This window comes from Carcharhinus amblyrhynchos, chromosome 17 (assembly GCF_965287045.1).
Source record: "Carcharhinus amblyrhynchos chromosome 17, sCarAmb.v2.hapA, whole genome shotgun sequence".
Taxonomy (NCBI): domain Eukaryota; kingdom Metazoa; phylum Chordata; class Chondrichthyes; order Carcharhiniformes; family Carcharhinidae; genus Carcharhinus; species Carcharhinus amblyrhynchos.
Window position 1 is genome coordinate 58,132,906 of NC_137340.1, and position 14,988 is coordinate 58,147,893.

Below are 14,988 nucleotides of genomic sequence, written 5' to 3' on the forward strand. Positions count from 1 at the left end.
TTGCCGATGGGCCACAGAAAGCATTCCTTCTGGATGTATCACAGCTTGGGGTATGGCTCCTGCTCTGACCAAGACCGCAAGAAGCAAAGGGTTGTGAACGTAGCCCAGTCCATCATGCAAACCAACCTCCCACCCATTGACTCTGTCTACATTGCCCACTCCCTCGGAAAAGCAGCCAGCATAATCAAGGATCTCCACACGCTGAACGTTTTCTCTCAACATAAGAATATATGAACAAGGAGCAGGAGTAGGCCATCAATAAGATCATGGCTGATCTTTTTGTGGACTCAGCTCCACTTACTCATCTGCTCACCATAACCTTTAATTCCTTTACTGTTCAAAAATTTAGCTATCCCTGCCTTAGAAACATTCAATGAGGTAGCCTTATTTTGAGGCTATGCCGCCTGGATCTAGTTTCACCTGCCAGTGGAAACAACTTCCCTGATTCTATTTTATCTATTCCCTTCTTAATCTTATATATTTCAATAAGATCTCCCCTCATCCTTCTGGATTCCAATGATTATAGCCCCAGTCTATTCTGTCTCTCCTCATAAACCAATCCTCTCAACTCCGGAATCAACCTAGTGAATCTCCTCTGCACCCCCTCCAGTGCCAGTATATCCTTTCTCAAGTAAGGAGACCAAAACTGTACACAGTACTCCAGGTGTGGCCTCACCAGCACCTTATACAGCTGCAACATAATCTCGCTCTTTTTAAACTCCATCCCTCTGGCAATGAAGGATAAAGTTCCAATTGCCTTCTTACTTATCTGCTGCATCTGCAAACCAACTCCTTGAGATTCCTGCACAAGGACACCCAGGTCCCTCTGCACAGCAGCATGCTGTAATTTTTTACTATTTAAATAATTGTCCATTTTGATGTTCTTCCTACCAAAATGGATGACCTCATATTTACCAACATTGTACTCCATCTGCTAGACCCTTGCCCACTCATTTCGACTAAATATATCCCTTTGCAGACTTTCAGTGTCCTCTGCACACTTCGTTCTTCCATCCATCTTAGTGTCATCTGTGAATTTTGACGTATAACACTTGGTCTCCAACTCCAAATCATCTACGTAAATTGCAAACAATTGCGGTCCCAATGCTGATCCCTGAGGCACACCACTAGTCACTGATCGCCAACCAGAAAAACACCCATTTACCCCCCACTGCTTTCTGTTAGTTAACCAATCCTCTAGCCATGCTAATACATGACCTGAAACACGGTGCACCTTTATCTTATGTAACAGTCTTTGTTGCAGCACCTTGTCAAATGCCTCCTGGAAGTCCAGATACACCACATCCACAGGTTCTCCATTGTCCACTGCACGTGTAATGTTCTCAAAGAATTCCCCCAAATTAGTCAAATATTACCTTCCCTTCATGTACCCATGCTGCGTCTTACCAATGGGACAATTTATATCCAGATGTCTCACTATTTCTTCCTTCATGATAGATTCAAGCATTTTCCCTACTGCAGAAGTTAAGCTAACCGGCCTATAGTTATTTGCCATTTGTCTACCTCCTTTTTTAAACAGTGGCGTCACATTTGCTGTTCTCCAATCTGCAGGAACCGCCCCAGAGTCCAGTGAATTTTGGTAAATTACCACTCGTGCTTTTGCTGTTTATCCCACCATCTCTTTTAGCACCCTGGGATGCATTCCATCAGGACCAGGAGACTTGTTTACCTTTAGCCCCATTAACTTGCCCAACATTACCTCTTTCGTGATAGTGAAGACATGTTCAATGTCTCAGTCATTGTCTCATTTCCAGTTATAACGTCCTCTTTCTCATCCTCTAAAGGACCAATGTTTACTTTAGCCACTCTTTTTCATATATTTGTAGTAACTTTTGCTCAGTTTTTATATTCTGAGCTAGTTTACTCTCATAATCCATCTTACCTTTATCGTTTTCTTCGTGGCTTTCTGCTGACCTTTAAAGATTTTCCAATCCTCTAGGTTCCCACCAATCTTTGCCACTTTGTATGCATTTTCTTTCAATTTGATTTCCTTTATTTCCTTAGATATCCATGACTGATTATCTCTTTTTCTACAGTCATTCCTCATCACTGGTATATACTTTTGCTGAGCACTGTGAAAGATAGCTTTGAAAGTCTCCACTGTTGCTCAATTGTCCCACCATAAAGTTTTTTTTCCCAGTCTATCTTAGCCAACTCCTCCCTCATCCCTTTGTAGTCTCCTTTGTTTAAGCACAAGGCACTGGTATTGGATTTTAGCTTCTCACGCTCCACCTGTATTTTAAATTCAACCATACTGTGATCGCTTCTTCCGAGGATCCCTAACTGTAAGATCGTTAATTATTCCTGTCTCGTTACACAGGACCAGATCTAGGATAACTTGCTCCCTTGTCGATTCCATTATATATTGTTCAAGGAAGCTATCGTGGAAACATTCTATGAACTCCTCCTCAAGACTGCCTTGACCAACCTGGTTTGACCAATTGAGATGTAGATTAAAATCCCCCATGATAGTTGCTGTACCATTTTTACATGTATTGGTATTTTTTTGTTTATTTCTCAACCCACCATTATATCATTATTTGGTGGCCTATAGACTATGCCTATTAGTTACTTTTTCTCTTACTACTTCTAATTTCCACCCAAATAGATTCAACCTTTTTCCCAAAAAACCTACATCATCTCTCACTACCATCTTGATGTCATCCTTAAATATCAGTACTAGAGCAGCTCCCATACTTTCCTGTTGGTCCCTCTAAACAGTTTGATACCCCTGGATATTTAAGTCCCAGTCGTGACCATCCTGCAACCATGGCCACCAAATCATACTCATTCACAGTGATTTGTGCTATCAACTCTTTGCCTTGTTAATGCTTTGGCCTCAACTACATTCTGTGGCGGTGAATTCCACGCATTCACCACTCTCTGGGTGAAGAAATTTCTCCTCACCTCAGTTCTAAAAGGTTTACCCCTTATCCTCAAACTATAACGCCTATCGCTATCCCTATACTCAAATCCTCAAATGGTGGAGTTGCATTGTTGACCAAGGATGATGTTCATACGATATTGAGGAAAAATATTAGCATAGATGATGTGGAATCTGTATGGGTCGAGTTAAGAAACAACAAGGGGAAAAAGCCATTGGTGGGGGTGGTATACAGTCCATCAAACTGTAGTGGTAATATTGGGGAAAGCATTAGACAGGAAGTCAGAGATCCATGTGTTAAAAGAACATCCTCTGTGATTATGGGTGACTTTAATCTGCATATACATTGGGAGAGTCAAATTAGTCACAGTTCAATAGAGGAGGAATTTCTGGAGTGTATACGGGATGGTTTTCTGGAGCAAAATGTTCAGGACTACAAAGAACAAAGAACAGTACAGCACAGGAAACAGACCCTTCAGCCCTCCAAGTCTGTACTGCCCTTTGGTCCAACTAGACCATTCGTTTGTATCCCTCCGTTCCCAGTCTGCTCATGCGACTATCCAGTCAGTCTTAAACGATCCCAATGTGTCCGCCTCCACCACCCTACTTGGCAGCGCATTCCAGGCCCCACCACCCTCTGTGTAAAAAACGTCCCTCTGATATCTGAGTTAAACCTCGCCCCCCTCATCTTGAGCCTGTGACCCCTCGTCACCTCCAACCTCGGAAAAAGCTTCCCACTGTTCACCCTATCTAAATCCTTCATAATTTTATACACCTCTATTAGGTCTCCCCTCATTCTCCGTCTTTCCAGGGAGAACAATCCCAGTTTACCCAATCTCTCCTCATAGCTAAGACCCTCCATACCAGGCAACATCCTGGTAAACCTCCTCTGCACTCTCTCCAAAGCCTCCACGTCCTTCTGGTAGTGTGGCGACCAGAACTGGATGCAGTACTCCAAATGTGGCCTAACCAACATTCTATACAGCTGCAACATCAGACTCCAGTTTTATACTCTATACCCCGTCCTATAAAGGCAAGCATGCCATATGCCTTCGTCACCACCTTCTCCACCTGTGCTGCCGCCTTCAAGGATTTGTTGACTTGCACACCCAGGTCCCTCTGTGTTTCTATACTTTTGATGGTTCTGCCATTTATTGTATAACTCCCCCCTACATTAGTTCTACCAAAATGCATCACTTCGCATTTATCTGGATATCTGCCATTTCTCCGCCCAATTTTCCAGCCTAGCTATATCCTGCTGTATTCTCTGACAATGTTCATCGCTATCAGCAGTCCAGCCATCTTTGTGTCATCCGCAAACTTGCTGATTACACCAGTTACACCTTCTTCCAAATCATTTATATATATCACAAATAGCAGAGGTCCCAGTACAGAGCCCTGCGGAACACCCTGGTAACAGACCTCCAGCCAGAAAAAAACCCTTCGACTGCTACCCTCTGTCTCCTGTGGCCAAGCCAGTTCTCTACCCATCTAGCCACCTCTCCTTGTATCCCATGAGCCTTAACCTTTTTCACCAACCTGCCATGAGGGACTTTGTCAAACACCTTACTGAAATCCATATAGACGACATCCACGGCCCTTCCTTCGTCAACCGTTTTTGTCACCTCCTCAAAAAACTCCACCAAATTTGTGAGGCACGACCTCCCTCTTACAAAACCATGCTGTCTGTCACTAATGAGATTGTTCCGTTCTAAATGTGCATACATCCTATCAGAGAACTGGCTTGGCCACAGGAGACAGAGGGTAGCAGTCGAAGGGTTTTTTTCTGGCTGGAGGTCTGTTACCAGGGTGTTCCGCAGGGCTCTGTACTGGGACCTCTGCTATTTGTGATATATATAAATGATTTGGAAGCGGGAGTAACTGGTGTGATCAGCAAGTTTGCAGATGACACAAAGATGGCTGGACTTGCGGATAGCGATGAACATTATCAGAGAATACAGCAGGATATAGATAGGCTGGAAAATTGGGTGGAGAAATGGCAGATGGAATTTAATCCAGATAAATGCGAAGTGATGCATTTTGGTAGAATTCTCTCCAACAGCTTCCCTACCACGGACGTCAAGCTCACCAGCCTATAATTATCTGGGTTATCCCTGCTACCTTTCTTAAATAAAGGTACTACATTCGCTATCCTCCAATCTTCTGGGACCTCACTTGTGCCAAATGAAGAGACAAAGATTTCCGTCAGAGGCCCAGCAATTTCATCTCTTGTCTCCCTGAGCAGTCTAGGATAGATGTTATCAGGGCCTGGGGATTTGTCAGTTTTAATGTTCCTAAAAAACCTAACACTTCCTCCCTTGTAATGGAGATTCTCTCTAACGGGTCAACACCTCCCCCTGAGACACTCCCACTCAACACGTCCCTCTCTTTTGTGAATACTGATGCAAAGTATTCATTTAGGATCTCCCCTATTCCCTTGGGTTCTAAGCATAATTCATCTCCTTTGTCCCTGAGAGGTCCGATTTTTTTTCTCTGACAACTCTTTGTTCCTAATGTATGAATAAAATGCCTTAGGATTCCCCTTAATCCTGTCTGCCAAGAACATTTTGTGACCTCGTTTTGCCCTTCTAACTCCCCGTTTGAGTTCTTTCCTACTCTCTCTGTGTTCCTCCAGCGCTCCGTCTGTTTTCGGTTGCCTGGACCTAACGCCTCTCTTTTCTATTTGATCAGGTCCTCAATTTCCCTGGTTATCCACGGGTCTTGAATCAACAAGGGAGGAGGCCATCTTGGATTGATGTTGTGCAATGAGAAAGGATCAGTTGGCAATCTAGTTGTGAGAGAACCCTTGGACACTAGTGACCATCATATGGTAGAATTCTTTGTCAAGGTGGATAATGATGTAGTTGATTCTGAGACCAGGGTCCTGAATCTCAATAAAGGAAACAATGATGGTATGAGGTATGAATTTTCCATGATGGACTGGGAAACATTACTGAAAGGAAAGACAGTGGACATGTAATGGCAAGCATTTAAAGAATGAATAGGTAAAATCCAGAAATTGTGTATTCCTGTTTGGCATAAGAGTGGTGGGAATTCTGGCCAAACCATGGCTTACAAAGGGAAATCAGTAGTAAGTCTCATCATACCAGTCCAACAGGTTTATTTGGAATCACAAGCTTTGGAATTGCTCCTCCTTCATCAGGTGTGTATGTTCACAAACACAGCATATATAGGCAAAGACATAATTGCAAGATCATCACAGATTGGAATGTGAAGAATGATTGGAATGTGAGCCTTTACAGGCAATCAGGTCTACACAGGTACAAACAGTGTGCGTGGAGAGAGGGATAATCACAGGTTAAAGAGGTGTGAATTGTCTCAAGCCATTATTGAGTAGGAGGCTGAGCTGAGAGGAGATTGCAGAGATGTTTCAGCGTGATATCGACAGCTGAGTGTGTGGGCATATGCCTAGCAGATGCAGTATAATGTGGATAAATGTGAGGTTATCCACTTTGGTAGCAATAATAGGAAGACAGATTATTACTTGAATGGGTGTAAATTGAGTGAGGTGGATACTCAACGAGACCTTGGAATCCTCGTGCATCAGTCGCTGAAAGTAAGCGTGCAGGTACAGCAGCAGTGAAGAAGGCAAATGGTGTGTTGGCCTTCATAGCCAGAGGATTTGAGTATGGGAATAGGGATGTTTTGCTGTAGTTGTGTGGGGCATTTGTGAGACCACACTTGGAGTATTGTGTGCAGTTTTGGTGTCCTTAGTTGAGGAAGGATGCCCTTGCTATAGAGGGAGTGCAGCAAATGTTTACCAGGCTGATTCCTGGGATGGCAGGTCTGTCATGTGAGGAGCGACTAAGTCATATTAGGATTACATTCATTGGAGTTTAGAAGAATGAGAGGGATCTTATAGAAATTTATAAAATTCTAACAGTGTTAGACAGGGTAGATTCAGAAAGAATGAGCGGCACAGTGGTTTGCCCTGCTGCCTCACAGCGCCAGGGTCCCAGGTTCAATTCCGGCCTTGGGTCACTGTCTGTGTGGAGTTCCCACGTTCTCCCCATGTCTGCATGGGTTTCCTCCGGGTGCTCCGGTTTCCCCCCACAGTCCAAAGATGTGCAGGTTAGGTGGATTGGCCGTGCTAAATTGACCCGAGTATCAGGAGGATTAGCAGGGTGAATGCATGGGGTTGTGGGGATGGAGCCTGGGTGGGATTGTGGTCGGTGGTCGATGGGCCAAATGGTGTCCTTCTGTATTGTAGGGATTCTATTAAAAAAACATGTTTCCAATAGTGGGGAAGTCCAGAATTAGGGTTTGAGGATAAGGGGTAAACCTTTTAGAACTGAGGTGAGGAGAAATTTCTTCACCCAGAGGGCATTGAATGTGGGGAATGTGAGGCCAAAATGTTGTCTGATTTCAAGAAGAAATTAAATATAACTGTTCAGGTGAATGGGATCAAGAATTGGAGGGAAGGAGGGATCACGATATTGAATTCGATGATCAGCCATGATCAAAATGAATGTGGAGCAGGTTTGAAGGCCTACTCTTCCTTCTAGTTTCTATGTTGCCACCTTTCCCTGTCTGTCCTTCCTAACCACTGAATAGCCCTCAATATTTAGTTGTGGCTAAGTGGCTAACCAAAGTGGATAACACCTAAAGTGGTTATCCACTTTGGTAGAAATAATACAAGGAGGGATTATTATTTAAAGGGCAAAAGGCTGCAGCATGCTACGGTGCAGAGGGACCTGGGGGTCCTTGTGCACGAATCGCAAAAACCCAGTCTGCAGGTGCAGCAGGTGATCAAGAAGGCGAATGGGATGTTGGCCTTTATAGTGAGGGGGATAGAATATAAAAGCAGGGAGGTCTTGCTGCAACTGTACAGGGCACTGGTGAGGCTGCAGCTGGAGTACTGTGTTCAGTTTTGGTCACCGCACTTGCGCAAGGATATACTGGCCTTGGAGGGAGTGCAGAGGAGGTTCACTAGGCTGATACCAGAGATGAGGGGATTAGCCTATGAAGAGAGATTGAATAGACTGGGTCTGTACTCGTTAGAGTTTGGAAGGCTGAGGTGGGAGCTTATAGAAACTTACAAGATAATGAAGGGGCTAGATAGGGTAGAGGTAGAGAGATTCTTCCCGCTTAGAAAGGATAGCAGAACTAGAGGGCACAGCCTCAAAATAAGGGGAGGGGAAGTTTAGATCCGAGTTGAGGAGGAACTTCTACACTCAAAGGGTGGTGAGTCTCTGGAATTCTCTGCCTGTTGAAGTGGTGGAGGCTGCCTCGCTAAATATATTTAAGTCACGGGTAGATGGTTTTCTGATAGACGAGGGAATTAAGGGTTATGGGGAGAAAACGGGAATGTGGAACTGATCCACTTCAGATCAGCCATGATCTTATTGAATGGCAGGGCGGGCTCGAAGGACTAGATGGCCTACACCTGCTCCTATTTCATATGTTCTTATGTTCTTATTTAGTTCCCATCCTTGCTCACCTTGGAGCCACATCTCCCTAATGCCACCTATTATCATACCCTTTACATCTATCTGTGCATCTAATTCATCCATTTTGTTTCGAATGCTCAGAGCATTCAGGTACAATACCTTAAATGGGCACTTTTAACATTTCTTTTCCCTTTCCTACTATTTTTTACTCAGTCTTTATCTGACTCTGGCCCTTGATTTTTTTGCCCATCATTTTCCTTATTCTCTTTACTGTCGATTCCTCTTGTTAATTCCTTGGAAAAGATCCTCTGCTGACTCCTAGTTCTGCCGACGTGTAACCCATCCAGTTTGTACAGGACATATTTATCCTATGTAACTAACTGTTTCCACCCTGACCAGCACGTGCCACAGGTAGTAATCCTGAGATCAATACCTCGAGGTCCAACTTTTCATTTTGCTTCCTAGCTCCCTATATTCTGCTTTTAGGGCCTCATCCCTTTTTTTATAGAACATAGAACACACAACGCTACAGCACAAACAGGCCCTTCGACCCACAAGTTGCGCCGATCATATCCATACTTACCAGGCCTATCTATAACTTTCAATCCCGTTAAATCCCATGTACTCATCCAGAAGTCTCTTAAAAGACCCCAGCGAGTTCGCCTCCACCTCCACAACGGCAGCCAATTCCACTCACTCACCACCCTCTGAGTCAAAAACTTACCCCTGACATCTCCTCTGTACTTGCTCCCCAGCACCTTAAACCTGTGTCCTCTCGTAGCAACCATTTCAGCCGTGGGAAATAGCCTCCGAGAATCCACCCTATCTATTCCTCTCAACATCTTATAAACCTCTATCAGGTCGCCTCTCAACCTTCATCTCTCCAGGGAGAAGAGACCAAGCTCCCTCAACCTGTCCTCATAAGGCATGCCTCCCAATCCAGGCAACATCTTTGTAAATCTCCTCTGCACCTTCTCAATAGCTTCCACATCCTTCTTGTAGTGAGGCGACCAGAACTGCGCACAGTACTCCAAGTGAGGTCTGACTTGGGTCTTATAAAGTTGTAGCATTACCTCCTGACTCCTAAACTCAATCCCTCGATTAATGAAGGCCAGTACACCATACGCCTTCATGACCACATCCTCCACCTGTGAGGTCGATTTAAGAGTCCTATGGACCCAGACCCCAAGGTCCTTCTGCTCCTCAACACTGCTAAGAGTCCTACCCTTGATATTGTACTCCTTCGTCCCATTGGTCCTGCCAAAATGGACCACTACACATTTTTCCGCGTTGAAGTCTATCTGCCATTTCTCCGCCCAGTCTTGCATCCTATCTATGTCACGCTGCAACTTCTGACATCCCTCCAGACTATCCACAACACCACCAACCTTCGTGTCATGGGCAAACTTACCAACCCATCCCTCCACTTCCTCATCCAGGTCATTTATGAAAATGACAAACAGCAAGGGTCCTAGAACAGATCCCTGGGGCACTCCACTGGTGACCAACCTCCATGCAGAAAAAGACCCATCCACAACCACTCTCTGCCTTCTGCAGGCAAGCCAGTTCTGGATCCACAAGGCCAAAGCCCCTTGGATCCCATGCACTCTCACCTTCTCAAGAAGTCTTGCATGGGGGACCTTATCAAACACCTTGCTGAAGCCTATGAAAACCACATCCACCGCTCTTCCTTCGTCAATGTGTTCAGTCACATTTTCAAAGAATGTCGATTGTACCAACATGTATTACAATCACTGGCTGTTCGCCCTCCCCCTTCAGAATGTCTTGCACCTGCTCCGAGACATCCTTGACCCTAGAAACCAGGAAGGCAACATATCATCCTGGAGTCTCGTTTGAGGCCACTGAAACACCTGTCTATTTCCCTTACAATTTAATCTCCTAGGACTATTGCACTGGCATACTTCTTACTCCTCCCCTCTGTAGCAGAACCAACCGTGATGCAATGAGTTTGGTCATTCCCCTCAACAGTATCCAAAGCGGTATATCTGTTTTGCAGGGGAATGGCCACATGTGATTCCTGCATTACCTGCTTATCTCTCTTGCTGTGTCTGGTGGTTACCCATTCCCTTCCTGCCTGCGGAGTTTGAGCCTAAGGTGTGACCACCTCTCGAGACATGCTATCCACAATACCCTCTGATTCGTGGATGCTCCACAGTGACTCCAGCCGCCACTCCAGCTCTAAAACTCCAACTTGCTGGAGCTGTAGCTAGAGACACCTCTGGCCCTGGACACTGGAAACTCTCCTGGCTTCCAACATGGAGCATGAAGAACAGACCTTGGCTTGGAGTTCTGTCATGTCTTACGCCTTTAAATTAAACTTTTGAAAGATGTTTTAACCAATATCTCTAGGACTCTTTTTTTCCTACTCATTACTTCTGAATGTAACCTTTACAAACTATAAACCACAGAAATTACCTCTGAGGCTACAAATGATAAACTGATTAAATACTTACTTGACCTTTCTACTTACCAATCAGGTCTTTCCCTTGTGTCCTCTACTACTACAGCAGGGCAAGACCACACCTTTCTTTTATCTTTCTTATAGAATATAGAACACTACAGCACAAACAGGCCCTTCGGCCCACGAGTTGCGCCGAACACATCAACACCTACCAATCTATAGACCTATCTATAACCCCCAATCCCATTAAACCCCATATACTCACCCAGAAGTCTTTTAAAAGACCCCAGCGAGTTCGCCTCCACCATCACTGACGGCAGCCGATTCCATTCACTCACCACCCTCTGAGTGAAAAACTTACCCCTAACATCACTTCTGTACTTTCCTCCCCGCACCTTAAATCTGTGTCCTCATACCCCTCATAGTGCCTTTTTTACAGTTAGAGGAGGAGGGAGGGAGACACTCATGTTGTCTTGCAGGCTTAACTGCTTTCTGAGACCAGCTCTTACCTACTGTACAGTCGAGGTGACCATACCAACTTCTTCCTGAATGCTCCTCTGACACTTCTATTGGAAATAATTCATTTGACTGTTAGGTCTGCGCCACCATTCTATGATATCAGGGCTGATCTATTTGTGTTGAATGCCATATTCCCAATCTGCCCGAATGAACTTTGATTCCCTTGTCCAAGAAGAAACTGTTTACCTCTGCCTTATAAAGGAGTTCAGCAGAAATGATGATTGATCAGCAATGCAATTTTTATGAAAATAGTTCATGACTCACCAGAAAGATATATCCTAGTGACAAAGAATCCTGTGCTAGGAAGGGGATAAACCAACCGTGGTTAACCAAGGAAGTTAAGGATAGCGTTAGACTGAAAGAAAAACAACATTCAATGTGGCAATGATTGATAGTAAACCAGAGTTGAGAATTTTTAAAAAACTAATAAGAGATGACCAAAGCAATAAAGAGGGTGAAAATAACTATAACAGTAAACTAGCAAGTAATATAAAAACAGACAATATATAAAAAGGAGATTTTATAGAGGTCTATAAAATAATGAAGGGCATAGGTGAGGTAGATAGTCAACATATTTTCCCAAAAGGTGAAGGTAGGGCAGTGGATGTTGATTGATGAGGGTAGGGTAGTGAATGTTGTCTATATTGGCTTCAGTTAGACTTTTGACAAGGTCCAATATGGCAGACTGGTAGAGAAGGTGAAGTCGCACGGGATCGGAGGTGAGCTAGCAAGATGGATACAGAACTGGTTCGGCCATTGAAGACAGAGGGCTGCAGTAGAAGGTTGTGTTTCTGAATGGTGGGCTGTGACAAGTGGCATTCCTTAGGGATCAGTGCTGGGCTTTTTCCTGTTTGTAATATATATAAATGATTTGAATCTCATTGAGACATATAAGATGATGAATGGGATGGATAGGATAGAGGTGGAGAGACTCTTCCCGCTCAGAAAAGACAGTAAGACTAGGGGGCACAGCCTCAAGATAAAGGGGGGGGCGGTTTAGAACGGAGTTGAGGAGGAACTTCTTCACTCAAAGCGTGGTGAATCTCTGGAATTCTCTGCCCGTTGAAGTGGTGGAGGCTGCCTCGCTAAATATTTTTAAGACGCGGGTTGATGGGTTTTTGATAAGTGAGGGGATTAAGGGTTATGGGGAGAGGGCGGGAATGTGGAACTGAGCCACGACAGATCAGCCATGATCTTATTGAATGGCGGGGCAGGCTCGAAGGGCTAGATGGCCTACTCCTGCTCCTATTTCTTATGTTCTTATGAAAATGTAACTGGTTTGATTAGTAAGTTTGCGGATGACACAAAGGTTGGTGGAATTGCAGATAGCGATAAGGACCATCAGAGGACATAGCAGGACATAGATCGATTGGAGACTTGGGTGGAGAGATGGCAGGTGGAATTTCAATGATGTGGATATGTCAGCGTTGGACTGGGATAAACACAGTAAAAAGTCTGACAACACCAGGTTTAAGGCGGCCTTCACGACACACGACAGCGTACAGTCGCTGAGCAGAGACTGATAGCCAAGTTCCACACATATGAGGATGGTCTCAACAGGGATCTTGGGTTCATGTCGCACTATCTGTAATCCCCGCGACTTGCCTGGGTTTGCAAAACCTCACTTACTGTACTGTCTGGAGACAATACACATCTCTTAATGCTCCTTCCACTCACATTGTTGGCCACTTTAGGACTTGAACAGCAGGTTAGGTGTAAAGATTCGCATTCTAATCAGTAATCTGTAAACTGTCTGTTCTTTATATGTTCTGTCTGAGGCCAGAACTCTCCATTCACCTCGAAAGCTTGTGAGTTTACTATCAAATAAATTGGTTGGACTTAAACCTGATGTTGTCAGATGGAGTTCAATCCAGACAAATGTGAGCTAATGCATTTTAGAAGGATTAATACAGATGGCAAATATACAGTAAATGGCAAAACCCTTAAGAGTATTGATAGGCAAAGGGATCTGGCTATACAGTTTACAGATCATTGAAAGTGGCAACGCAAGTGGAGAAGGTAGTCAAGAAGGCATACGGCATTCTTGCCTTCATTGGCCGGGGTATTGAGTTTAAAAATTGGCAAGTCATGTTGCAGCTTTATAGAACCTTAGTTAGGCCGCACTTGGAATATAGTGTTCAATTCTGGTGGCCACATTACCAGAAGGATGTGGAGGCTTTGGAGTGGGTACAGAAAAGATTTACCAGGATGGTGTCTGGTATGGAGAGTATTAGCTATGAGGAGAGGTTGGAGAAACTTGGTTTGTTCTCACTGAAATGACAGAGGCTGAGGGATGACCTGATAGAAGTCTACAAGATTATGAGGGGCATGGACAGAGTGGGTAGTCAAAGGCTTTTTCCCAGTGTGGAAGAATCAGTAGGTTCAAGGGGTAAGGTTTAAAGGATATGTACAAGGCAAGTTTTTTACACAGAGGATGGTGGGTGCCTGGAACTCACTGCTGGAAGGGGCAGTGGAAGCAATACAATAGTGACTTTTAAGGGGCGTCTTGAGAAATACATGAATAGGATGGGAATGGAGGGGTATGGTCCCAGGAAGGGTAGGGGGTTTTAGTTCAGTTGAGTAGTTAGGTTAGTGCAGGCTTGGAGGGCTGAAGGGCCTGTTCTTGTGCTGTAGTTTTCTTTGTTCTTTGTTCAAAGGTAGGGGAATCTCATACTAGAGGGCATAGTTTACAGTAAGAGGGGAGAGATACAGAAGTGTCCAGAGGGGCAATTTTTTTCACACTCAGCATGGTGAGTGACTGGAACAAGCTGCCAAAGGTAGTAAATTTGCTGATGACACCAAAGTTGGAGGTGCGGTAGATAGTGAGGAGGGGTGTCATAGTTTACAGAGAGACTTGGACAAGTTGCAGAGCTGGGCCGAGAGGTGGCGGATGGAGTTTAATGCGGAAAAGTGTGAGGTAATTCACTTTGGCAGGAATAACAGATGTGTCGAGTATAGGGCTAACGGTAGGACTCTGAATAGTGTGGATGAACAGAGGAATCTAGGTGTATGTGTACATAGATCCCTGAAAGTTGGGAATCAAGTAGATAAGGTTGTTAGGAAGGCATACGGTGTCTTGGCGTTTATTGGTAGGGGGATTGAATTTAGGAGCCTCAGCGTCATGTTGCAACTGTACAAAACTCTGGTGCGGCCGCACTTGGAATATTGTGTGCAGTTCTGGTCCCCACATTATAGGAAGGATGTGGAGGCCTTGGAGAGGGTGCAGAGGAGGTTTACCAGGATGTTGCCTGGTATGGAGGGGAGGTCCTATGAGGAGAGACTGAGGGATTTGAGGTTGTTTTTGTTAGAAAGAAGGCGGCTAAGAGGGGACCTTATTGAAACATATAAGATGATTAGAGGTTTAGATAGGGTGGACAGTGATAGCCTTTTTCCTCGGATGGAGAAAGCTAGCACGAGGGGGCGTAGCTTTAAATTAAGGGGTGGTAGTTATAGGACGGATGTCAGGGGTAGGTTCTTTACCCAGAGGGTGGTGAGGGATTGGAATGCCCTGCCTGCTGCAGTTGTAAATGCGCCTAGTTTGGGGGCGTTTAAGAGATCCGTGGATAGGTTTATGGGTAGAAAGGGATTGGTTTAGGTTAGAGAGTCATTGCTTTTTAATTGGTCGGCGCAACATCGTGGGCCGAAGGGCCTGTTCTGCGCTGTAATGTTCTATGTTCTATGAAACTTAGCTGGATTGAAGCTCTAGGCTGCCCTGGAGCAGTCCTTCAGTT

At 44.7% G+C, this 14,988-nt stretch overlaps 1 protein-coding gene across 3 annotated transcripts in view; it reads left to right on the forward strand.

The window, feature by feature from the left end:
* sh3pxd2aa (SH3 and PX domains 2Aa) overlaps positions 1-14,988 on the forward strand; it is a 610,480-nt gene that overhangs the window by 476,055 nt on the left and 119,437 nt on the right. The window lies entirely within an intron of this gene.